This window comes from Corvus moneduloides, chromosome 2 (assembly GCF_009650955.1).
Source record: "Corvus moneduloides isolate bCorMon1 chromosome 2, bCorMon1.pri, whole genome shotgun sequence".
NCBI classification, from domain to species: domain Eukaryota; kingdom Metazoa; phylum Chordata; class Aves; order Passeriformes; family Corvidae; genus Corvus; species Corvus moneduloides.
The window spans coordinates 10,753,925-10,779,553 of NC_045477.1; the positions used below are offsets into that span (position 1 = coordinate 10,753,925).

Sequence of the window (25,629 nt, forward strand, 5' to 3'; positions counted from 1 at the left end):
ATACAGTTAATAAACCATGACAAGTTTGCTTTAAATGAGTGGGATATCTACATCCGACATTATTTATTAGGCAATATGATTTTTTCTTGGTATTTATCCATCAAACATGGCACCCTTATTGCAAATGCATTATGCAAAATGTCAAATTAAAGCATTGCTTATAAAAATAAACATTTGTTACTGAAGTGATCCAAATGCTTGATTAGAATGTTATTTATGGAAGCTAATAAATATCTTTAACAAATCTTTTGAACAGAAGTGGGAAAGCATGTAAGAAAAATTTCTGGGGTCTCACCTCCTTGCTATTCCTTTGTCCAAGCAAACAATGAGATAGAGAATTAAAGTGTAAAGAAAAATGTCTCATGAAAGCTAATAAACCAAAGAACACATTAGCTATTATGGCATCTGTCTTACAATGAGAAAAAGAACATAGTAACAACCAAAAGGACCTCTGCAGAAATTAGAGTGCAGGAAGTCATGAATGGAGAATGGAGTCTCTCTTTGGTTTCATTCCACACCATTATTTGACTTGCATTTTTCAGCTGGAGCAGGCTCAGTCTCCATAAATGCCCACTCATTAGGAAATGAGACCTGAAAAATGCTGAGAATAATTAATCCCCACAGGATTCAGCCAGAAGTAAAGACAGCCACTGACCTCATGGCTTTTCAGGGAGAGATCAGGATTGAGCCTTTGAAAGATCCTGGAGAAAGCATCAAATTACTGTACATTCATAGCAGAAAGTTTATCTCCCAAAGTTTGGCACTGTGGTACAGGTGTTAATTTGGCTTTTGCAGCCAGACTAGACACTACAAACACAAAGTTAAGTATTCTTTAAACACTTAAACCTGACTTGATCACCTTGGACAGAGTGATGAAGTGGTGGGGGTGGGGTGGAAAGGAACAAAAAGAAAAAATATCCTGTTCATAAAATTTTGGGTGCAATTTCTCTTCACACTGGGACAAAGAGAAGGAATTTCTCCTATGGCATTAAGCTCTCAGAGGATATTGAATTGAAGTATAAATAATGAACAGAAATTAAATGGGTAAGTGCACGCATAAGCTGAGGAATGTACACGGTGAGCTTACTGTATACAACCCATTTGTTACCATGATTATTAAATATATTTAGCTCTATTGAAAAACAACAAAAGTACTTACACTGGGAAACTGTACAGTCTCTGAGCCAGGATAAAATGCTTTTCCTTGAAGTAATATCAGTTATAGAAATAGTAAATAGTTACTTCACTCAATAAAAAATTACAAAATTTTATGGCAGTGAGAAGAGTCTTGTTCACTAAGTTCAACTTTTTATTTGGAAAAATAAAGTTGTATCAATGAGCAAGCAACAAGTTTCACAACACAAGAAAAAAGAATATTCCATTGCCAGAAGGGTTACAAATATGCTCCTTTAAAATAACCAAGTAACAGACCAAGCACAGTCTAGGGTAGCACTGCAGTGCAGCCAGCTAAACATGCAAAGCTTCAACAGTAGGAACCAATTTTGGGACTGTTTCTGAGAAAGCTGTCAAACTGCTGACTAGCAGAATGTGATCCAATATTGCAGCAGGCAAATATGTGTTAGCTTAAATTCTTAGAAGTACTTGCACAACTGTATTTTAAATTTCTACCCTTTTTATGTGGTTTCTGTGCAACCACATTAACTGAAAAAGCAAATAAAGTAGCCCTTCTTCACATGCAGAGCTTCTGTAAGCCTTTGAAATCACTTGAAGGATATAGTAGTAGAGTACAGCAAACATACTTGGATACAAGCTAAGCAAGAGTATAATAAGTATTTCTGGCCCAGTATCTCAAATTCCAGAAGAACATCTGGTCTACACAAGATTACCTGTTTATTGTGTTCGTCTTTAGATTAAGTAATTGGTTCTTAGGCTGAAAATATAAATAACCTTTGATTTCCTGGCATTTATCCTGCTTTAAACATGATCAGGGAGTAGTTAATGAAGATACACATTTCACATTGATAAAAAACCATATCAGAAAAATCCAGAACACATTGAAAGACTCAGTGGATGTGGTTATTTGAAACAGAGCACATTGATTTAGCCATAGTTCCCATTAAAATTAGCTGCAGGCAGACTCCTAAAAATCACTGCATATTATAGGAAAATCACTGTAAATCACTCAGGCAGAGCAAGGTACTACAGGTACCACATAGGTATTCCCAAGAACTTTCACTAAAGAAAAACTAAATATTCTTTTGAAAATTTGAAAAAGGTTAGGTGCATTACAGTGTCACTTGATTGGTTTTAGTGAAGCTCTGTGAACTTACAATATTTGAAGCCTTTTGCCGCAATGATGAGCTTCCTTCTCAGAAAGACACGAGCAAATGTGTGAGGTTATGAAAATATTATTAAAATGCAAGTCAAATGAAATTTGATGAAGGTTACTGAAAGCAATATTCTTTACAGAAAAACCAAATGACAGAAAGCCCTGATTTACTATCACTCTTCCAGCAGTGAAAGCCAGATTTCTGTGTTAAATATTTCTCAGGGATTATCTCAAATCCCTGTTTTCTTGCATAAACCTGCCAGGATATCTGTGCTCCTCCATTTTACCATTATTTATTAAATCTAATGCAATGCAGAACACTACTATATAGCAAGACTTCGTATTTTAGAAAGCTATGGGCAGTTCAGGAGACTTTGTTGAGAATGCAAATATCACACACAGAGCAGAGAGAAAGGAGCAGAATTACTTCCATTCTACCCCATAGGTTTATTACTTTGTCAAAATGTTCTGCTCAGAAAATGATCCAAAATTTTCACCCATCGCACCATGGTCTTACAAGCAATTTTTGTTTCATTTTCTACAAAAGTCTTAGAGAAGATCAAGAAAGGAAAACTAAAAAGGGAGGTTCTAATACCACAATATACCTGGAATACAGTTAATAATTCAGAAGTTGCATTTGACACTTTTACTGATGGTTACCTCAACTCAAACTTGGTAAAATTAACTGAGGTAAAGTTATTTTATCTGAAGATAGATTTTCTACAGATAATACCACAGAATTGTATTTGTTTCTTATAGTTTAAAGCTAAGCTGAAAAAAAGAAAAAAGGCAAAAAAAAGGTCAGAAATATTTACTAAGAGCAAACAATTTGCAAATAACAGCAAACATTTAATACTACCAAATTGCTGAAAAACAATATCCCTATAACCTCGTAGTAGCCATACGTAACCTATCTCTTAACTGCTGCTATTGCTCTACAAGTCACTCCTTTTCTAATTCAAGAGTCCTTTTCAGACTTTCTCCAAACAAACCAAAACACAATTTTAATTAGCAAAATTATACTGGTTTTCCAACTAAAGATTACCCATTAAACCACTGCTCCAAAATGACACTTGGCTGTTTAGGGTAGAAACAGCACAGGGCTGTCTGGGAGGACATTAATAAACTGCACATGGCTTCATTTCATATATAATTTTAAATACTTCCTTTATGGACAGAAAATTGACGCCTGGCAGTTTCCTATCCTGAAGTGATGTGGAAAAGTGTGAAAAGCTCTCACATCCCCAAAAACTTTTTTCAGTGTGGGAGAAAAATCTTAGCTCTACTACTCTGGTGTTCAGCATGAGGGCTGTCTGAGAAGCTCAGTGCATGAGTTGAACTCTGGCAAGACATTGGCTGCTCCAAGCTTAGTTTCCTTGCAGAAAAAAAAATTATTCCTCCCTCATTTATCAAACCATTGACCTAAGTGGCATCTGTTCAATCGTCTTCAAGGCAGTAGTTGACAAGAATCTGATTCTTTGGACCTGCTCCTTCTTGGCACTGAAATGGTTTTATGATATCCTGGCAGAACACATTGGCTCTAAATCCATTTTGATTCACTGGGGGAACTTCCTCTTCAGAGAATCCTCAGATGACTTTTGAATTGGTCCCTTAGTCATATCCAGCATAACAACACCATGGTCCTCCTGGGGTTTCTAAATTATATTAATTTATATATTTCCAAATCTGACCAAAACCAGCCTATAGAATATTAGCACTAAAGTTGCCATTGTCTTCCAGTATTGGTGTACTAATTTCTGTCATTAGATTTACATCTTATTAGGCACATCATTCCAAAGCAATTCGAGATTCCATCCAATTTCTTTTGTTCAGATAACCTGGTTCACATTCTAGACTATATCCATAGTTTGAGAGTAAAAATGTTTTCCTAGAAATTGTGGGTTTGTCTTTTCAGCAGGTGATCTGAACTTTTTGAACTGAAATACCAAAAAAAAAGTTTCACTGGATTATTTAGAATAAGCTGTTCCAGTGCATAATACATTACAGAAATGTAGGGAAACCTTCCAAGCCTACCTGCCTTACTATTTATTGTTACTGATACATGAAAAATGTAGCAGTTCAGATTTCATTGTCTCATGTAATTTTTTTTACTTCAGTATCACATACTACCCTCTAGGTATCTTATTAATCCATTTTGACTTTTACCCCTGGCATTTGCTTGTTGGTAACCTACTGCTAGATTTTTAAATATTTAAAATTGCAGATTTGTGCAATAAGTAAAAAACAAACATTGGGGTAGCAGCTATGGAAAAAATCACTTGGGTATTTTCTATTATCTTAAAACAAACAAACAAACAAAAAACCAAGCCCTAAATGCACCTTAAGATTATAAACTTTAAACTATATCATGTTTTTAACACTACTGAATTTGTGTATTACTTTTGTATTGTTATTCCTCATTCTGATTGTAAATCTGGCAAGACTAGAGCAGTACCCTTTACAATACTGCTTCAGGGTGTTCAGACTTCATACTTAATTGCTGTCTGTGACCTAAAACACCTTCACATTTGTAACTCTGAAAAGACCTCCCAAGCTCCATAGGAAGCTGCAGTCCATCTCACCTTCGACCTTTAGAGGGCACTGCTCCCTTTGGATACCCACAGATATTCCAGAAGGGCACGATGCTTCCATTACCTGAGAGAGGTAAAAATTGGAAGCAACAAAAGAAGTTTCAAAGGACAATACAATTTCTTGCTTTGCTGATATGGGGAAGGGAACCCATTCATCATGTGCCACACACTGGGTGAACCCTTTACATTTTGAAGGGCAGCAGGGACTTCAGGTTTTGTCAGAGTGGCTTTGACAATGACACTCAAGCGGCTGCTGAGCGGAGAATACCTACAGTGGAAAGGGAGGAGGGAAGTAGTCATAAAAATGAAATGTATCATACTCTTATCCCAGTTCAGTCTCATTTTCATGCAGACATTCAAACATGATCAAGGCCAGCACGGCTTCTATCTGAGCTATCAGCATACCTTAAAGAATCAATACTGTTTACAGAGTTACAGCTGCTTTTCCACGGCATTAAGGAAACTTCCCGGTGCGACCATTCACAAGATTGTCTGGCAGCCACGTTCCCAAAGTCACAGATTTTCACTGCTGGGACCAAGGTGCCTTCCCAGGGGTGGCTCCAGTGACCTGACGGGTCCCGCTGGACTCCCTGCACACCCACTCACAGCCAGACCAGGTTTCCTTACAGGCTCCATCCCAGGATTTCCACAGCAAGGTCACAAATGCCTCGTTCCATAAAGCCATTTATCCACAGAGCAGTAACACAGGAACAGCCTGAGCTGGTGCCTCCATGGAGGGACCCTGAACAAAGGAACCCCTGGGCTTTCATCCACTCACAGTCCAAGAGCATCAAAGTCTCGCTCTTCCTCCTGAGCCATCGAGCCAAGGGCTCCTGCCGTGCCTCTCAGTGTCCCTCACCTGGCTGTGCCACAGGTCCCTGTGCCCTTTGTTGTGCCAAGGGTGGCAGTTCATGGCCTCTTGCCTCAGGCTCCCACCCAGAGCTCAACCTGCAGCTCCATCTGCAGCTGTACTGAAGGTATTCCTCAAGAGTAAGAATGTACAGCTTTCCCAAAGCCTCCCTCAGAATGCCATGAAGGGCAACAGTGTGGGGCGAGAATTTGTAAAAGGCCAAAAACTCAGCTAGTGAAAGACCTGCATTCTTTTTTTCATGCATAGTTGACCCTCCAATATTGAGTAAACTATTCAGATTTATTGTTTAAAAGAAAAAAAAATACAAACAAGTGCCAAAAAGCTGAGCAGAAAACCCCTACTGAGCCATTTAGAAACTCTGAGTCCTGAGAAGCAAATAAGCTCTGAAGAATATGAGAAATACAGCCTAAAAATCTGATCTCTCTTCTTCCTGGCTGGTTAAGAACTGCACTTGCATGTTCTCCATGCTTCCTGATGCATAATTTCTTGCTTTAAAGAGCTGGCATAGTCAGGCAGTCTTACACATGCCAGAGAATTTCCATTAATAGAGCTACTTTCTCCAAAACAGGCTGGTTTGGAGAAAAAATTCAGTTTATCCCTCGAAGTAGCATCCTTTCTCAGGTGAGATCATGGAATGGGGACTTCACTACATGTGGCTTGCACTTTATTGCTGAGACTACACTTGGAGCGCTGGGCACAGTCCTGGGCTCCCCACTACAGGCAAGACTGCGACACACTGGGACAGTCCAGGGAAGGCCAGAAAGATGATTAAACGACTGATCTGTCCTAGGTAGAGAGGCTGAGAGAGCTGTGACTGTCCAGCCCAGGGAAGAGAAGGCTCAGGGCTCTGATCCATGTGTCCAAACACCTGATGGGAGGAGCAAAGAAGAGGCAGCCAGGCTCTTGTCAGTGGTGCCCAGTGACAGAACAACAGGCAATGGGCACAAATGGGAATACAGGAAACTCCATGCCCAGCATCCTACCCTGCACTGAGTCCTAATAAGCCACACATCACCCCACTGGGGATCCTTCATCTCCATCCCACGCCCAGGGCCTGCAGCAGTGCCTGGGGATGGTCAGGCTGTGGCCACTGCTGGTCATCACTCACGTCCCATCCTGACTGACCTCACTGGGGGCCACAGGACAGGGATGGTCGGGGAGGGAGGGCACTGCATTGTACCCCAACACCATCTTTCTTGAAGTTACTGCCTGATCACAGTCTTCATCATTTTAGCATGTTTGAACAAGGTTTTATGCCCTGTTCAAGTTACGCTTAAAAATGTTTTAAGTGCATCTTTAGACACAACTGATAAATGTCACAAAGCTTCTGCTTTGTCCTTGTGCTTCTTCCTGACACCACAAACACACAAAATCCTGGGTTTGAAATGAGTTCATCTGAAGGGTCTTCACATGTAGGATCTGGTTGTCATCTTGGATTTGACACCATGGCCTATGTTGCAGAGCTTTAATTATAAATGATATTGCTAGACACTGTAGTAAATTTGAATATGATTTTCAACAGGATTCAGATAAAACTATGGCCTTTCTTTCACAAGTAGCAAATTAGCACACAAATCTGTCCCTTTTCCTGTCACTCACACAAACTATATGGAATAATTTAGAGCCATAACAAGAGGTCACAAACTTTGCTGCTAAAATGCTTTTTTAACAGCTCTTTTCCCAGAGACATCATGGTTGTGTGCATGACATTTTGTGCCTGGTGGTCCAGGCTGAGGATGGTGCACAGGGTCTGTATTGTGGGCATCAGTACCTGAGAAGTTCATCCAAACCCACTTCATATTCACTGGGACAAACAGGGCCGTCTGGAGAGTCTTCTCCAGCACAGGAGGAACCACATCTGCAAGTGGCCAGGTACTTCATAAAATAAAAAGGACCGATCCCCCTCTTCTGACTGTAAAAAACAGCAGAGGATGGTTTCAACAGAAAGTATATAAGGTACTATGTTTTTTATACTATTTTTTTCTTAAATCTAATATGGCCCAGTAAATTAAATTTCACCAGTAAGAATGGCAAGATGTAAGAAACTAGACTTAGTAGACTTCTGAAAAACATTCATGAGGTGTTAGTCATCAGCTATCATCACTTATAACACATGAACTGCATTTATACTTTTCAAGGTTAGGACCACAGGACAACTTGGAGTGGAAAGGATTTGAGGAAGTCTTGTCTACACTCCTGTTCAGAACAGGATGCTGGCATTGCCACAAAATGCAGTGCTTTATCCAGATTGTTTAGTAGGTAGGCATTATCCTCACCCTACTTGCTTGATGTGGCATCACAACCTTGATCACAAATGCATTTGTGCCATGATTGCTTTCACATTTAGGATGAAGTCTTTACACATCCTTTGAATGTTCTTCCTTCAGCTAATAGCCATTCTGTGTGATCTCACAATGGTTTAAACCAACAGTCATCAAAGGAAAGCTATTTTGCAGCCATAACTTGAGGCCAAAGAAGTATTTTTAAGTAATGAAAAAACTCTACTAACATTTACCTTGATAAGTAGCCCCTAGCCAGGACCTAGTGTTCAGTCACAGAAATTCACATATAAAATCAAAATGTATTTTTAGCGAAAATCTGTTTAACTGATTAAGTGCAGATAACCTGCTTCTATGAGAAGCATGAATTTTAGATATTTGAGAATATGAGCATCTTTTTTTTTTATTATTCTCTAGGTTTAGGTTATTGGTTCAAAACAAGTTAAAATGAGGCAGTATATTTCAACTCACAGTGCACGTTCACTTGTACTCATTGACAGACATTGAAAACAATCCATTTATTCATTAGAGAGTGCCAAAAATAACTCAGCAGTTTCTGTTTTGCTTCTATTCATAGATTTCCTCATTTCATGTTAATCACTGCTTTCAGCACTTGGCACCTTGCAAAAAAATTCAGAACATCTTGAATTATCAGTTGTTTACTGCATTCACAAAATAAAAATGAAAACATAATACTAACAGCAGTGCATAGCAAGTCCCATGAAATGAGACTGGGCCATTTGAATCCTCTGTAATGTACCCTGCCATTTTGATTAATATAATGAATAATAATGTCAAGAACATAGATGCATATTCAGATGTGTAAAGACAATAGCTATTTTAAGAATTTCTTGTTTAAATGTAGAATTGGAGAGTCTTAATTGTTATCTTAAATTATCATAATAATAGTTGAATTTTGTTTGCCTACTGTATCTCTTGATTAAGCCTCAAAGGTGTATCCATTTGTACATTTTTAGGATTCCATTTCATTATTAAATGACTGACATTTTAATAAGAGGCTGAAATTAAGCCATAGCAAAAATTGAAGCAGAAATGGTAACACTAACTTCCCCAGTAAATCCCGTCCCTAGGGCCTTTTTGAAGAGGGCTGTAGTTGTTGTCTCCTCAATTGTTTATTGAAGAGGTTTTACAGTAATGCAACAAATGAAATCCCATAGACAGCATTCTACTTCCCACGAATACTGAAAAACTGATATGAAAATTTCCAGTGTCATAGTTTATGGTGATCTTGTCCTGAATAAACTCATAAACACTTTATTCTGCCATTCAGTTTATATGTTGCTGTCTCACACTTGGATTGATGGTTGACAGCAGTGATGTATAAATTATGCATGCCAATTTACTGAACACCATTAAACCCAAAGAGTATGGGTAATTTCAATAATTATACATATAAATAGTATTATTAGCTCTGTCAAACTCAGTACCTGGATAGCATGTCAGTACATAATATCTACTAGGGATTCAAAAGGTTCAGGATTTTGCATAAGGCTGGTTACTGGAGAGGTTCCAGCTACCATTTCTACACAGCTCATACCTGCATATGCAAATAGACACCATGTTTAAGATGCAGAAAAGCTTTCCTGTTGGGTGATCTGTCCAGATCTGTGCTGTACTATTAGAAAGAAGAAGATAAGAACTGAAAAATAATTACTTTTAGTAGATACTGCACCAGGGGACTTTATATTACTGTCACCAAAGAACTGGAGAATTTTTTGTCCGTATTGCTGCAACTTTCAGGTACCTGTTAAATCCCAAAGCTCCTCTCAAGGGATGTGCCTGGAAATGAATGCTTTCCATTCAGAGAGGAAAACTTCCAGTCTATTACTGTTCACCAGCTTCCCTTCAGTGCTGCCTACAGGCCCCACTATGGTAGATGTTGTGCAAACACATAAGGAGCAACAGCCACAGAAAACTACTTTAAATGGACAAGGAAGACAAAGGATTGGACAAACATCTGCCACATTTCCACTTTTATCAATTATTTCAGTGCCTGGTGTTCCTTAGATGCACTGCAAAGACAAGGCAGAGTCAGCCTATGCACACGGAATTCTAAATTTGCCAGGAATTTCCAAGTGTCTCACAGAAAGTTTCACAGAAACTGCTGCTAAACAACCTGGCATCCACTTTCAAAATCAGGAGTCTCAACAGAAGTGGTGGAAACAGCAGGTATGCCCAACTTTAATTTCAAAACTTAGCTCACATACAGACAGATAAAGTGATTTTCTTGTTCAGTGTGAGTGTATCAGCCTGACCACTGGAAATAATGGTGCAAAAGATATTTAATGTGAGCAACATTATGATTATTAATACCAGAGTTAAAAATACATATATCCTCTGCAATCATAATGTTTGAGCAGTGTTCTACACATCCTAATTGCATATTTACATAAAATGTTTGTACCAACATAGAATTCTGATTTTGCTTTACAATAGCCTTTAGAATTCCATTAAAATATTTTCTTTACATTATTCACTACAGACACAACATCCTTTTGACTTTATTTTTTTTTTTTTCCCATTGCTGCCAACGCGTCAGTTTCATCTTGACTCATTTTAGGACAATTTGTAGATAACAAAAAATATTTGAATTAAGTAGTGTAAATTGTCAAGCATAGAAAAAGAAGGAAAATATATAGTATGGAAAGCAACACACAACATAGCTTGTAAAAGGAGGTAAACATAACGGCCATGTATGATGTGCTATAAAACAGCTGCCAAGGGGGAAGAAACTCTTCAGAATTTACAGACTATCAGCAGCTCTTCTTTCAGTAGGAAAGTACCAGGGAAGCACAGGAAACTTTCTTTTTGGTCCCCTCAGTTTATAAAACACCCTTTCAGAAAAGCAGAGAGGATTCCTTATGCTATGTGACCCTGAGGGGTAAGGATGGTAGTCAATGAAACAGGTTCCCCTCTTTTTCCTTCTTGACAGCAGCCCTCTGAAGCTTCTGTGCAGAGCTCCCATGCATTTTTTTGGAAAGCCCTAGAAAGCACTGAGTTTTTCCAGCCCATTTGTAATCCCTCTCTGCTACTAAAGCAGACAGTAAAATATCTCACCCACAGTTTTCTGGTCCCTTTTTTTTTTATTATGTTACTAACTCCTGGGTAGGTTACACTGTCAGAGAGGGTCTGTTAATGAATTAAAACAAACCAAATGTTGCCACATGTTGTCATCTGATAGCAATCACTCATAATTACTACACCAAATGCCTTCAGCACCCACACCAGCATACACCACACAGCTGAAGTAGATCATCTAAGCCCTGCAGCCACCAGAACTACACTGAATTACACCAGTTCCAGATTTGGCCCTGCTTTTCGGAGCTTGGCGTGTGTGTCATGTTGTATCTTCTGACAAAGTGTAAGCACACTTGCAGAGCCATCTGCAAGGTCTCCTTTAGCAGGACAGAAGTAATCTAAAGTTCCTCCTGCATCTTAGGGATCTCTTTGGAATGTGCTGAAGCACCAGTCCCTCAGAGACATTCTCCCAAAGCTGTGCCGTCTCTATCCTGCCCACAGATACCTTCAAACATTGCACCAACCAATAACAAGCTTTAAAAGGTAGTGATACAACCAAGAAACACTTCTGTCTCTAGTTTTATTGTATGGAGATTACTATTTAGAACTGCCAAACCAAAACCAGACCTGCTGAAAGCACCACATGAAAGGCCTCTTGCTTCATGACGAGCTGGTTGTGCTCATCAACCACAGACACAAACCAGTGCATAGCATTCAAGGAAGTGCAGAATCATGCCCAGGCTTTGTGTAAACCATGGGACAGATTCAAGCTCCTAGTCAGACTGTAGCTTGTCCACTGAAAGTCATGAAAGAGTGATTGTTTTACTTCCTACAGTTTTCTGGCTGTATAACATTTTCACTCGAGTACTCTTATAGTCCAGATCACAGCAGCAGTCTTACCTCTTGCTGACTGTATAACAGGAATTTATTTTCAGCCTGTTTTTATGGCTTCCCTTAAGAATTTTCTTCTGGATAGGAAAAATAATCATACTTCCCTCTATGCCTGATTTAATTCACAGAAACATCACCACCAGGAACAGACAGAAGCAAAAGCTCAATCCACAGAGCTGACACACTGCTCCCCAGCCCCTAGCAGATGATTACTGGCATGGTTGTGGGTCGCTGCCTCTGCTGTCCCTTCACAGTAGGAAGATTTCAAAGTGCTATTTTCTGTTGAAAAGATAGTCCAATAATCCCACATGCAAGTGTCTGCCTGCAAACTCTCCTGCTCTACAGCATAACCACTTTAACCAGAGCCCACCAAGGCTGCAGCCAATAAAATGGGGGAGATTAATCAGAGTTGCAAAGTATTTACTGAATTATTTACCAGTTTTTCACCAGTTTGCAATTTTTAATTATTAGTTTACTTCTTTTTGTAAAAACATCATGCTTTAGGAAAGTTCTCTTTGAAACTGAAAACTTAGAAGAAAAAATTTAAGCATGCATGCACATAATATTCAGTGTACCAATTTTTCACATTACCCTATGAATAGTCCCACAAAAATAACACACCCAAATGCTTGTGACCATGTGGAAGCACTCAAGATGAAAAATGCCCAGACTGTTTTTCTAAAATGCTCTCTCTTCAGTGACTCTCACTGTTGCTCGTGCTTCCTCTTGTGTGATGGGCACTTTGGAATAAAGCCTTGCTGACTACTGAAAACTATTGCCCTATTTCAGCTCTTGGAGATAAAATCTGCAAGAGGCACAAGTCTGAAATGGCATTTTGGGAGGGCAGGGAGTAATGCTGTCTCTGAGTCCCTAGTTTCCAGGGAGCTTTAGCTAATTAAATGATATTTCTTCAGATAACTGGAAATCAGTGTAGATGGAACAGGTAAACTCAAACCCTAACCAGCAGACAAAATTAATGTTTATATTATGGAGTTTTTTAAACTTCTATTATTTTATGCATGCAACAGGTAGAATTTGGGATGGAAAGAGCACAAACATCACTATTATTCCCAGTATTCACTTGTGAAATTATGTGGACAAAAAGAACGGGCAGCAACAATCCCATTTAGAAAGACAGAGGAAAGTGTAAAAAGTCAGACTTAGTAAATAAAAAGGAGAAAATAATAAAGAAAGAAATATTTGCAAATTTTAAGAGAATAAAAATCAAATTCAAAGCTATAAAATATTGTTTGGTGTTGTGATGTTAGTTAATATTAATAATAATAATAATCTGGAATATTGCGAGGGGTCACTTCACACTTGATTTGAACACACTTAGTTTCCATAGGAAGTAAAGAGACACAGCCAGATTCTAATCCCAAATATCCAGTCAGAAGTTACTCTGGGTAAGCAATGCATAAAGATTAGACCCTTTTATTAGATAACAAGTATACTTCACTTGGCTTGAAGGAGTTTCCCTTGCCTGGTAGCTCTCAAGAGCACGAAGTCCTAAAGAAAACTTAGTATTTGAGTTCTATTTCATTTGTGAAAGTAAATTGGAATTTACATTATTGATGAAAATCACTTCTTCATTTATGTCCTAAATTAAAATCCAGTAGAGTAAAACTGGTATTTTCCTTCCTGTGGCAATTTTTCACTATTCCTTATGAATTTTTGGTCTGAGCCTAGTTTGAAAAAGGTCAGCTGAGCCCCACCAGCACAAGAGCCACTCTGAACTAAATCTAATTTTTTTCTTGTCTTAATGGCAATTGATCAATAATCTTTATGTAGATCCACAGGATGCTGAGAGGATAGAGAGAAGCTAGGCCAAAGGGAAACCAAAAGACGCTCCCTAAGTTATCTGTCTAATGAAATTATAATTATCCCAGAAGGGGATAAAAGGAGCTTCTCTCACTGAAAATACAAGAAGCTTTTCTAGCAAAACATGAACTAATTCAAAACATTTGGATGATAAGAGAATTCCTAAATGTTCTGAGTTTGACTCTGGATCTACCTGAGGTAGTCCTGAGACATCCATTTGGACTTGGATCTGACCATCAATAAATTGGAAAGTTCTTCAGAGTAAGCATTGTCTTTGGATCTGAGTAAGAGTTACTCTGAGGGCTGCAGGTGAACTGGAGTTCTTTTAGGATATGAAACTGTCCAATCCAAGAGATTTATTTAGTATCCATTTGAATTATGCCATATCAAAAATCAGAGGAGTGCTCAAAAGCTAAACAGTAAACACATAGGAAAGCTTCTCACAAACTAATGCCACAAATAGCTTTAAAAAAGCAGCATATTTAGGACATTGTAAATGACCAGGAATGAGGCAAAGCAGTTCAAAAGCTAAGAGCAAAGACCTGAATTATGCCCATCTCATTATCTCATTAAAGAGAAAGTTATCCTCATATCTTTTGTTTGCTCTATTCCATTACTTTTTCTTTTCTGTTACCAGTGCTGGCCTTCCTAGGGTCTATCAACCTGTTAGCACCTTGCACAACCCAGCTATGCCTCCTTTTATGATCCACTTTTCAAATATATTACCATCTGCCTGAGTTAATTTCCTCTTCATCAAGAAGACAATTCTAAAAATGCCCAATTTCTTGTAGCCCTAAACTTAGTCTTCCTTTGTTCATGGAGAAACAGGTGGTATCTATAACTTCCGGAACATCTGGAAGTACCTAGCACTGCATGAACATGCCATAAACAGGAGAGTGAATCATCACAGCACCCATCATGATGTTAAGGTGCTCTTCTTCCTGTTCCACTCTTTACTTACCGTGTTGACACAACAGATTATAACGAGATTGACATGAATTCTGACTACACGTAAGTGGTTGTCTTTCCTTTGTCCCCTGTTCACAACCCCTACAGGCTGTAGTCTCCTCTTTGTCTCTCCATTAACAAATAGGACTCTGTTTTGGCCTTTTTGTTTCCAGAGATGATTAAAAAAAAAAAACCAAAACAAAGCCAGTTAAATCTTATTTAAAGTATAAGCAGTGACTGCAGTGGAAGAGGAAGCCAAACAGGGCTGGAACTCTGCTGGTGTATGAAAAGACAAAACTGTCTAACTGTACACCAAAACCAACTTCATGTGCAATAACTTCATGGAACAAAACCTGACCCACATCTTTGAAGAAAGCTGAATGGGAGTTTACATGGACTCATTCCTCATGCATCAAGGAAAGATTGCTAGTGGGGAAAATAAGAAGCCAGTTCCATAGCCTTAAACAAAGTAGATGAGCCCTGTGCAACTGCAGGTAAGTCAGGGGTTAAAGCTCTCAGATAGCCAGAGGCTCCACAGCTGCTCCGAGTGTCTAATTCTCAGCATCTTCTCTCACATCCAGATTTATTGAGGAAAGCAGGGAGAATGCACCTTTTTCCTCTGGGGAAAAAAAGCATGCACATCTTGTGCTTATGTGAATGTACACACACATAAATATACACAGATGCAGGGAGGAGGTGGCCTTGCGTGTAAAGCAGACAGACAGTTTTACCCTCTTAATGGATCTGTGCCTGGCTGGTGTTTCTGCATTGGATTTTTTCATTTTTACAACCAGGATAATATCTGGCAGCCAGCATATCTCAAAAGACTGTTATGTTGACAGTTACTTACTGTCTGTACAGAAATGTGAAAGACTAGGATGTGAAAGACTAGATACACTTGTCAATAAATGGACTGGATTAGATTTAACTTTTTAAAAATTTATTTATTTTCCTGAAAATTGTTCCCCAAAGCATTTTTAAACACCTCTGACTGGGATATTTGCATACTCAATTTACTTTATGGAAGTACGATATGTTTTCTGGTATGTGCTCATGAGAAAGCAGCTAAACTACATACATTAGAAGAAATATAACACCACCAATGACCTCATACTTGGGAAAAGCAATAAAGGGAGCTCCCTTTGCATCTCCAAGGTACATTTAAGAAAGTGGCAGGGCCGTGTAAAGGTGCTACTAGGGATTCCTCAGGTGCCCTCTGAAGATTTACACATTGGAGATATTTTTCACTGTGCCCTCTGCTATCCTTTGCACGGAACTCATGAAAAGGAAGTAAGAAAATGTACCTTTTTTCTGAAACTGAATTCGGAGTAGGTCCATTTTCTCCCTGATTTTATATGTAAGCCACTGCTCAAATAGTGTTTGCACTTCAACAGAGGGAAAATAAAAAGCTCACAAAAGGATAGAGTGAGAAAATACCCTCAGAAACAGGAAAGACTAATATGAACACTTGTTAGAATTTTGCAATCGGGACCAAAATTGACCTAAGAGAATACTTTTAAACTGCCTCTGAACTGCTGTAGCACAGTTCACTTGATTTAGAAAAGAAATTGAATCCCAGATGACACAAAACCTGCTACGGATGTTTATATCTTGGAAAAGAGAAAACTTCTTCCTGCAGGGCTTGAATCAGTGTTGCTAATTCCCTTCCTCCCATACATCCAGCTGCCATAGCAAGCAGCATGTAGCAGCTTTCCCTCTTCCCCAAAAAAGCAATCCCAATAAAAACTGCAGCAGAGATTTACTCTGTGCAAGAAAGATCCTTTCACCTTCAGGAAAACAAGGTTTGCTGCTGTTACTTTTAGGAACAACAAGGCTTTCATCTTAGCTGGAAAAGGAAGGAAAAGCTTGGAAAGAGTACTTAATATGCAAGGAATTACAGATGAAAAATACTTATTAGATCATTTAGATGACTCATTTTCCAGGGCAGGATATTCTCTATGGTAATGTAACAGGGATTTCATTGAAGGTACCCACTTAGTCTCACTAGCCAGAGCTTATCATTCCATGGAGTATTGCACTGGCAGGAAAAATTGTTCCCTCAGTCATCTTTATCAAGTGCTATCCAGAAGAGACACAGATAAGGGTTGAACCACTGTGGCACTACACAACAGTGCTAGAAAAAAACAAGGAAGATATTTTTGCTTTGTGAATTGGGCTTTTAACATGACATAAAAAACCTCCTCAGGCCATCTGAAGGCAGGTACAAGGTGCCTGCATTACCACACATCCTGCTGTAGTCAGTGGTCAAGTTGGATAATCTGCAATTTAACTGAAAGTGCAAAATGAGAAGGAAGGAAAAATGAACAAAAGAAAGATTAAGGAAATAATTTTTGCTTTACACTCTCAAGGTCTCTTTCGTGGTCCGTGGCAGGATCTTCCCATAAACCTCTTGATTGCTTCATTAAAATTCTCCTTTCTAACTCTCTCTGAAAACAGCATGGCCACTGACAAAACTGCCTGTCATAATGACAAATATTTTGCCATTTTTCCCCTTCATTTCCTCTTTAATTACTTCCTTTATTTATTGACTTACTTTTTCTTTCAACCCTACTAAGGGTACAGGCCACCCTTTGATTCCGTTTTTGTGCAGACCCCTAGAAAGTAATGTTCTGGTTACTGACTAGAGTGTCTAAAATGCACAGCAGTACAATATTGCCCTCCAATAATATAAAATTCTCCCCCAAAAGCACTACTAATTTTCCAGTTTTCCCCAGCATGATGAACAAACTCGGACACGTTTCAAAACCAGAAGCACTGTGGAATTGGGGTGCTTTTAAAAATCTTTGCATCATAAGAGGGGACTTTCAGTTGTGTACACAAAATAAAGTGTAGTTTTTCTAGGATTAGATATTCTTCATCAAGCCCTGATTTCATATTTCCATCAAGTTTCAAAGGTTACTATCAAGCTGTCAAATTGAGCTGGCTATGTAAGTCTACTCCACTAAAAGCATTTTTTTTACAAATAATTAAGTTTTCCTTACACATGTAAGTTAGGTGTTAAAACAAATTTACCCTCTTAAGTGGCTGTGCCATTACACAGAAAAAATACCCAACCAACCAACCAAAAAATAGGTGGATCTGGGAATCTCAGGAACTTTCCCTATAGAAGTCCTGCAAGCAAAAACTTACATTGAATACTGTTAGTGGCCATGTTGTTATCGAAAATCTAATCTTCCAATATTTTAGGACAATGCTGAAGAATTTTCAGCCAGTGGAGGAAGCGTGCCTTTAGCTACTAGAAAACAGCCTTTAGTTTGCTGCAGGTAAGGCACAGCTGGGGCCACCATAGGCAGATGTTTCTTTCCAGAAAGAGCACATGGTTTAGTGATACATCTTGCAATTTGAGTCTGGAGAGGATTCTTTGCCCTCCCCAAACAAGACAAAGAGAGTTTTCCTCTTACGTGCATAAAAGTTGGACATTTCTCAGGTAAAACAGTGTTTGGAACACCACATTTCATGACTGCATACAGATGTAATCTCACAGTAAATTTACAACAGGTTAGGAACATTGTTATGAATTTTGTGGCTTATCTCTAACTTAAAGTATTAATTGCTTTTCTTGCTTCTGGTTGCATATTGTTATGAGATTTAAATTAATCCATGTATTTTTTTCCACTTAGATGGAATGGACTTAATTAATTTAGTAGATCAGAAAGAACAACTGAGTTACATAAGGGGAGAAGCCTGTGCAACATCCACCTCAATAAAAGAAACAAACGCGAATGAGAAACATCTCATAACTTTGCTGATGAATCCCCCTCTCTGCTTCTAATCTTCAGTAAAAACCTGAACAACATAAAAACTGCTTCAGGGTTTAAAAAGGCTCGTGGTAGAGCATCACATGGCACTGTAGTAAAACTGTTTCATCTTGACCTCTCCTTTCAGAGCCACACGAAAACACATTCTAACAAACCTCCAGTACATACCCGTATTTATACTGCATGCTTTCAGAAGCAAGTGGCAGAGATGCTAAAATTAGATTAAAACTGGTATTTCAATTACATTCCAAGATTATATGTGATCACATTTTTGAATCTTTTGGCTTTTTTCTTGCATTAACAGATTTATAGCACTGATAAATTATTCTTTCAATCAAATACCGTTTTGTGTACATTAAATCTGAAACATGATCACTGCACCTTTTGTATAGCTTTGTAGGAGAAGAGCAAGTTGTACAGTGTCAGTGTGAGTGCAAAGTAACTAACGAATATGTTTATTCATATCTTTCACATGCAATTAGATCCATATGTCTCCTGATAATAGGAATTTATTTGGTTCTCCTTTTGGGCCCATTCTCAAGGTGCAATGGCAGGCATCAATTCGGTTGCCTGGGATATCCCTGGTCCTTGGCCTCAGGGGTCCAGCTCCCCGATACAGTGCCCTGCACCTCTGCTCCAGTTAAAAACAAAGACCAGAAATAGCAAATCATTCAAACAGAACTAAATAAACTGTGAGTGCAGATATTTACCACCACTCTCAGCAAAACCCCAAAATGTTCAGCATGACCCCATGCTTCTTCCTCACCCTCTTGGAGCTCCTTAGGCCTTTGGTTGCCACATACACTGCCCACAGGCATTGAGCAAACAGATTTTCAAGACCCAGAAGCTTCATCCCTCCTCCTGCAGCAGTCTTAAAGGAATATTATGGTCTCCCCCTTGCTCAAGACAGAGTGACATGAAAAGCATCCATAAGGAAGCGGGGGCAGGAGGGGCTACAGGCATTGAATTACTCACTCCACAGAATAGAAAGTACATGAACAGCAGGGAAACAAAAGCAGAATACAATAACCCACTGTCAAAATGTCAGAGGAGTAAGCGGGGCTCAGATGATTTTATATCAGTTTGTGTAGGCAACTTGGCAACCTAGAAATACCCAGAAAGCACAAAGGGAATGGGAGTGCTATAAATGCTTACAAATTGGCACATAGTCTCAAGATACACTCACAGCAACTTTTACACAGAGAGGAGCTCTCTTAGATAATTGCAGGCACCGCAATGCCTGCTTGCTTCTTGCTCTGTGTTAGAGATAAAAAAGATTTTCAGAGCACTGTAAGTGCTCACATGAACTATCACAAATAACTTCTTCAAAGTCCTACTCCTGCATTTAGAGCCAAAGGAAACTGAGCTTTTATCCACTGAATCATGTTTTCCACAGTGTTTGACACAGGGTTACTCCATCTTTTCAAAATATATCTGCATACCTTAGGAAAAATAGCACATACATTCATTCCCTATCATCAGGACCATAGCTAGGCTGCTATCATCCAATGTTCTCCATTTACAGGCTTTTCATGGGTTCAGGAAAGCATGTAAATGAAACATTTTAAGCATAAAACAGGCTGGGTTTTAGTTTTGTCTATGCACCTCTAGGTTGCAGTCACACCAGTGACCTAAGAAAGACCAAATGAGAAAATCACAGAAAAAAAAAAAAAAAAGAAGCTGGATTGGAGAAAAAAAAAAAAAGAGCCTACAGTCTTCCTTTTAGAAGCTCTTGAAAGCATGTATGCTCTCTTGTCTTTGGAAGTTCAAGCTAGAAGCCCTACTTGAAAAAAAAAATCTCTAAACAAATATGTTAAACAGTAGGAAAAAGAGATAATCTAGATGTTTTCAGGTCAGATTTAAATTCTACTTTTTCCTCAGTGTTTTTCTCCTAGTAGCATGTATGCATGCATTTAAGTTTGCTCAGAAAATACTGATTTTGGAAGTACTTGTAGAACCAGGTCCTTACCATGTCCCACTTTTAAATCACTTCCAAGCACTTTCTGGCATGTAACATGCAATTATTACAACCCAGAATTCCTCTAGTTTGAAAAAAATATTTGATGAAGCCCACAAAATTAATAATTATTTTGTGCAATAGCATGAATAGCTTTTCCACCATCACTGCAAATGTTCTACCATGAAACAGAGCAAGGGGAACACACATCAATCCTTCCCCAAAGTTGCACCTAAGAGAGAGGGCTGCTCTGAAAAGGGAAATATAACAGATTTTAACCATGTTTAACAAAGCAGGTTCTTCCTCATCTCCTGATGCAAAAATGCCAGGAGATGCTTCTTGAAGACTTTATTAACTTCTACACAAAAGGAAGGAAGGAATAGGTCTGCTTTCCAATTCCTTAAACCCCAAAATCACTGCTTCTCCACAGCATTACTTTAACATCGCTCACCACGGCTGATTGGTCTCACGTGAAGTTGGCCCTCTTAGATCTGTTTAATTTTTTATCCCTCTCAGCAGCAGAACCTTAATGGGCGGCAGGTTTTGGGGAGCAGGATCCTGTTTGCACACATTAAGGATGATGTGGGGTAGGATGCTGTAATTCCCCCAGCACAATGCATTTCATAAATTCCACCCACTAAGCGTTGCGTTACGGAGCGGCTCCATTAGGGACACGGCCCGTTCATTATGGAGCCAGGCTTTGCAAGCTCATAGGGCTATAAAGATATATAAATTTTATCAGAAAAATAGATTATATGTGGGACCATGACACCACTTTATAAGCTATGCTATTTAGACATAAAGTGATAAAATACATCAATGTCAAGTATTGCATTTCCATTGTGCAGCAATTTTTTGTCTCTCTCCCCCTTATATCCTTACTCTCTGATCTGTTCAAATCCTATTGAATTCTACCAATGTCATTTGGACTGCTTGATCTTAAATTCATTATATGACATAAGCAAATTTATATTCCGCTCTTCATCCCATCTTATGAGTCACTTGTAAGAAATGATTGGGGCCCTAAAACTAATCCTTGCAGTTCAGCCATTAGTGTTTTCTCTCTTATTTAAGAATGTTTCATTAATTTTTGCCAAGGACCTTTTCTTGGTTTCCTTTTTTTCACTTTAAGCATAAAATGGTTTCCCTGCATCTTCCTTTAAAGTACCACTGAAGATTCATGGGAAAACACAAATATTTTCACCTGCAAACTCTGGAAAACAACGGAAATTAAAAATAGCTTTTTCATGTGGGAATACTGACAGTGTCACCTTTTACAACTTTTCCATCACAAATAATTTTAAGTGTGTCAAAAATATTACAGCCAATTGTTGCAAAGCTGACAGCTAATGTATAATTACTTATCAAGGTAAAATAAAAATTCATCTGTCTTTAAAAAAATCTTAATTTTGGCAGAATTTATTTGGAACGGTATGGATTTCATACAGTTTTGTCATTGCACCTCCCTTATGCAGTCTTGAAGCTTTATAATCAGCTCCCTCTTTCTGTACTTAACAGCAAATGAACATTTCTAAGTTTAGTATTTTAGAAGACAACAAAGAGCTCTCACTTAAATTTTATACTGACACTTGGTGAACCTTTCTTTGCTGGCCACAAAAATCCCTCAAATTCAGGCATTTTCATGTGTTGGACTGATGGCAATGAAAGCAGTATTTGAACACTCATGAAGAAAATAGAGGCTGGAAAACTGGACCAGTTCCCATGCTGGGTTCTAGGACAGAGGGAAAGATATCAGAGATGGAAAGGGTATGCACTGACAGGACAAAGGGGAATGGATTCAAACTGAGAGGAGGTTTAGACTAGATATTAGAAAGAACTTCTTCACTTTAGGGATGGTGAGGCCCTGGCACAGGCTGCCCAGAGAAGCTGGGGCTGCTCCATCCCTGAAAGCGTCCAAGGCCAGGTTGGATGAGGCTCTGAGCAACCTGGTCTAGAGGAAGATGTCCCTGCCCATGGCAGGGGGTTAGAACAAGATGATCTTTAAGGTCCCCTTCCAACCCAAACCATTCTGTGAATCTGTGGAAAGTTAGAGTATTTGTAACCATCCAGAGGTAATTGGATGACATGAAACTGATTGGTTATTTCACAGTTACAAGTACCACAGCAAGAAAAACCCCACACTCTCTTCCCTGGACACTGAGGAACATTCACACAAGCATATTCTGCTTTTGTGGCTGACCCATTGTTTCATCCCATATGGCCAAAATAATGATAAAAAAGGCATTCTCAGGGAAGCTTCCATCCATTGCTCCTCTCAATTCCCCAGGATTTTCATGTCAGTTTTCTTCTTCCCTGAACAAGGCTAAATGTGCTACTGGTGGTCTGCATCAATGCCACCATTCCTGTGCACATGCTCTCTCCTCAGTGTCACTACCACACTACTGGTAGGATCCTCTTCCAGCTGTGTCCCTGTGGAACAGGAATTTGTGCCTCTGTGGCTGCCTGGTACGTGTGCACACATATTGTCCATGCTACACCTTTAATGTTACATTAAACTGACACAGCTGATGACAATTTAGCGAGAATTGCTTTAATGAAGTTAGTACAGCAGTAAACACATGCTTCTAGGCACAACAGAGACACCTAAATTAAATGGAAATGGATGAGATTAGTATGTTTACAGAAAAAAAAAAATTGGTGAAATATACATCTAAAATTTTTATATCCTATTAGCGCAGTTAAAGAAGATCTCAGCCCCCAGACACAGCACACACAACATTTTAAAGACCATTCTGTTAATAATTGTGCCTGTCTGGAATTCCTTTTCTCTCTTATCTCTCAAAGAGAAAGATTTTCCCTAAACAAGAAGCTGATGGGCTGCTGTTTTATAGAGCACTATTCTGTGCTGAATGGACACTGACCTGCCAGTGGTTCCCTTTGGGAATGATCTAAATAATACTGAGAGGCTCAAGCTGGCAGCAAAGCAAGGCAAATCCCTTCCTGAAAACAGCTGGGATATTACCAAGAGAGACAGTAGCACCCTCAGAGCCCTGAAGGACAGTGTTTCTAACACAAGTGTATTTTCCCTGTCTTACAACTCCATGGAAATCAACAATGTTATACTGAAAATGACTAAGCTATCTTGGTGGGATGACTTTTCAGCTTCCTTTAATGCACACAAAGAGAAATTTCTGTAAGACGATGCTAATAATAAGATGAAATTGTCATGTCTGAATGAACATCAGCATGTAGTTACAAAGGTGCACCTGTTTTGACCTCAGCTGTCATGTTGCACATGGCACTCTTTATGACGAATTGCCTTCAATCTTATGGGTTTTTTTCCTCCTTCTGTTTCTTTTCCTTCCTGCTGGGGAGTGTTTTTTATTCATTACTGGTTGCAGGCTTGTCCTCATTTTATTTTTTTCCTCCTGCTGAGGTGCAGTAAAATAAATTAGTTTAACACATTTTATAAAGGTAGTTGGTTTAATTTTCCCTTTGGTACCTCTGATGATACAACTACTTTAATAAATCAGTATTAAGATAGTTTGGTTTAAATGTTTTGTGATTTTCTACCTGCTGTGGAAGACGCCAAGTACTTTAGTCAAACATTTTTAGAAGTGCTGGAATCAATTTCTTTTCCCCTCATATTGCTGCCCTGAAGATACACATTTGGCACACTAAGGATTTATTTCTTGAAAATATGAAGCAGCAGTGTAGCCTGGTTGGTTTGATTGCTTTGATTCTAAGCTGCTCAGAGCTTAGAAATAAATTTCAACTGGGAAATACAGTCATTCTCTCAGAAAGAGAGCTTTTCATATCAGAATATCTATATCTAGATCTAGTTGTGATTTTTGTAAGGGTTTTGCTGTTTTTACCTGTTGGAGTGTTATGTACATTGAGAACAGTAAAAGCCTGACACAAAGAAGTATACAGAAATCCAAGTCCTGTTTCAGTGGGGATTTACATGCTTAGAGTAGAAAAGCAAGGGATTCAGGCCTGAAAGCTTTCCAGTTGTTCAGGCAAAATCTCTTAGTCAAGCAGCTCCACGTGGCACGTGCTCAGTCACCACTCAGAAATACCCACAGCAAGCAATGCTTTCAATAGCAGGGCCATAAACAAAACAGGTAGAAGAAGTCAGAGATCAATCTGGGATAAATAGTGGTGGCTTCTTGATTTTAATGTGGCTATGAACAATTAGCTTCCACGAGTATTTGTCCTGCACAGAAAAGCAAGGGTACCACAAGTATCCCACATAGAAATTAATGACCTTCGTGAGGTAGCATAGAAAAAATATTTTTAAAATACTGTAAGAAGAGAAAAAGAAAAAGCTATGGTCTTCTTGAACATTTTTACCTCAAGCCTTTAGATTTGTGTACATTCAGAATAAAATACACAAAGGCAGCACAGAGCAGTTTGCTTCCTTTTGACTAAACAGGAGCATGCTCTGTGTCACTTAATGGCCTCATTACAGTTCTTTCCATGGTGGAAAGAAAGCCATTCATGTGGAAACACAGGTAGAATGGGAGCTGAGGTATATAATATTTATGTTCAGGCTGATCTACAGACAAGATACGTAGTGATAAGCTAATGGGTGCTGGCAGTCTGCACCCATGCTCCGCCAGCATTTAAAAATTAAAATCTGTGGCAAAGGAATCCATGAAGAACTGTAACTAAGCAGAGAAAAAGGAGATAAGAAAAAACAAACAAACAAACAAAAAACAAAAACACAAACAAAACCCATCCATTTCAGTTCTGTCACTTTTTTTCCAATACTGTAGGATAATGTAAAATATCAGAAGAGACTATGAGCCAAAAGTCTAATAGACAAAGCCTAGAATGAAAACTTTCATGAGAAAAAATGGGAAAAAGTTTAATCATGTGTCTTACCATACAAAATCATCAAGTTATTCTTTATTTGGATCCTATTCCAACAATGAAATCTAAGACACTTGAGTATATTTACATCTGGATGATAGCTACCTAGAGATCCAAGCCATAAATTAATTGGGATGCACTCTGAGGTACAAGGTCTAGCAGCAATTAACTGCATCACTAGAGTTCAGTTGTCCTGCTTCTGTCAACACCACTTTTTTTGGTAAATAATGATGCAATTATGCAAAACACGGAAAATCATGATGAAATACTCAAGACCAGATAGTGATAAATATTATTCATAGACAGGCATGCAAACATTATGGGATG

The 25,629-nt window shown here is 38.7% G+C and overlaps 1 protein-coding gene across 9 annotated transcripts in view; it reads right to left on the reverse strand.

The window, feature by feature from the left end:
- The window catches only part of ROBO2 (roundabout guidance receptor 2), a 1,045,807-nt gene that overhangs the window by 721,754 nt on the left and 298,424 nt on the right, over positions 1–25,629 (reverse strand). The gene's annotated exons all lie outside the window — the stretch shown is intronic.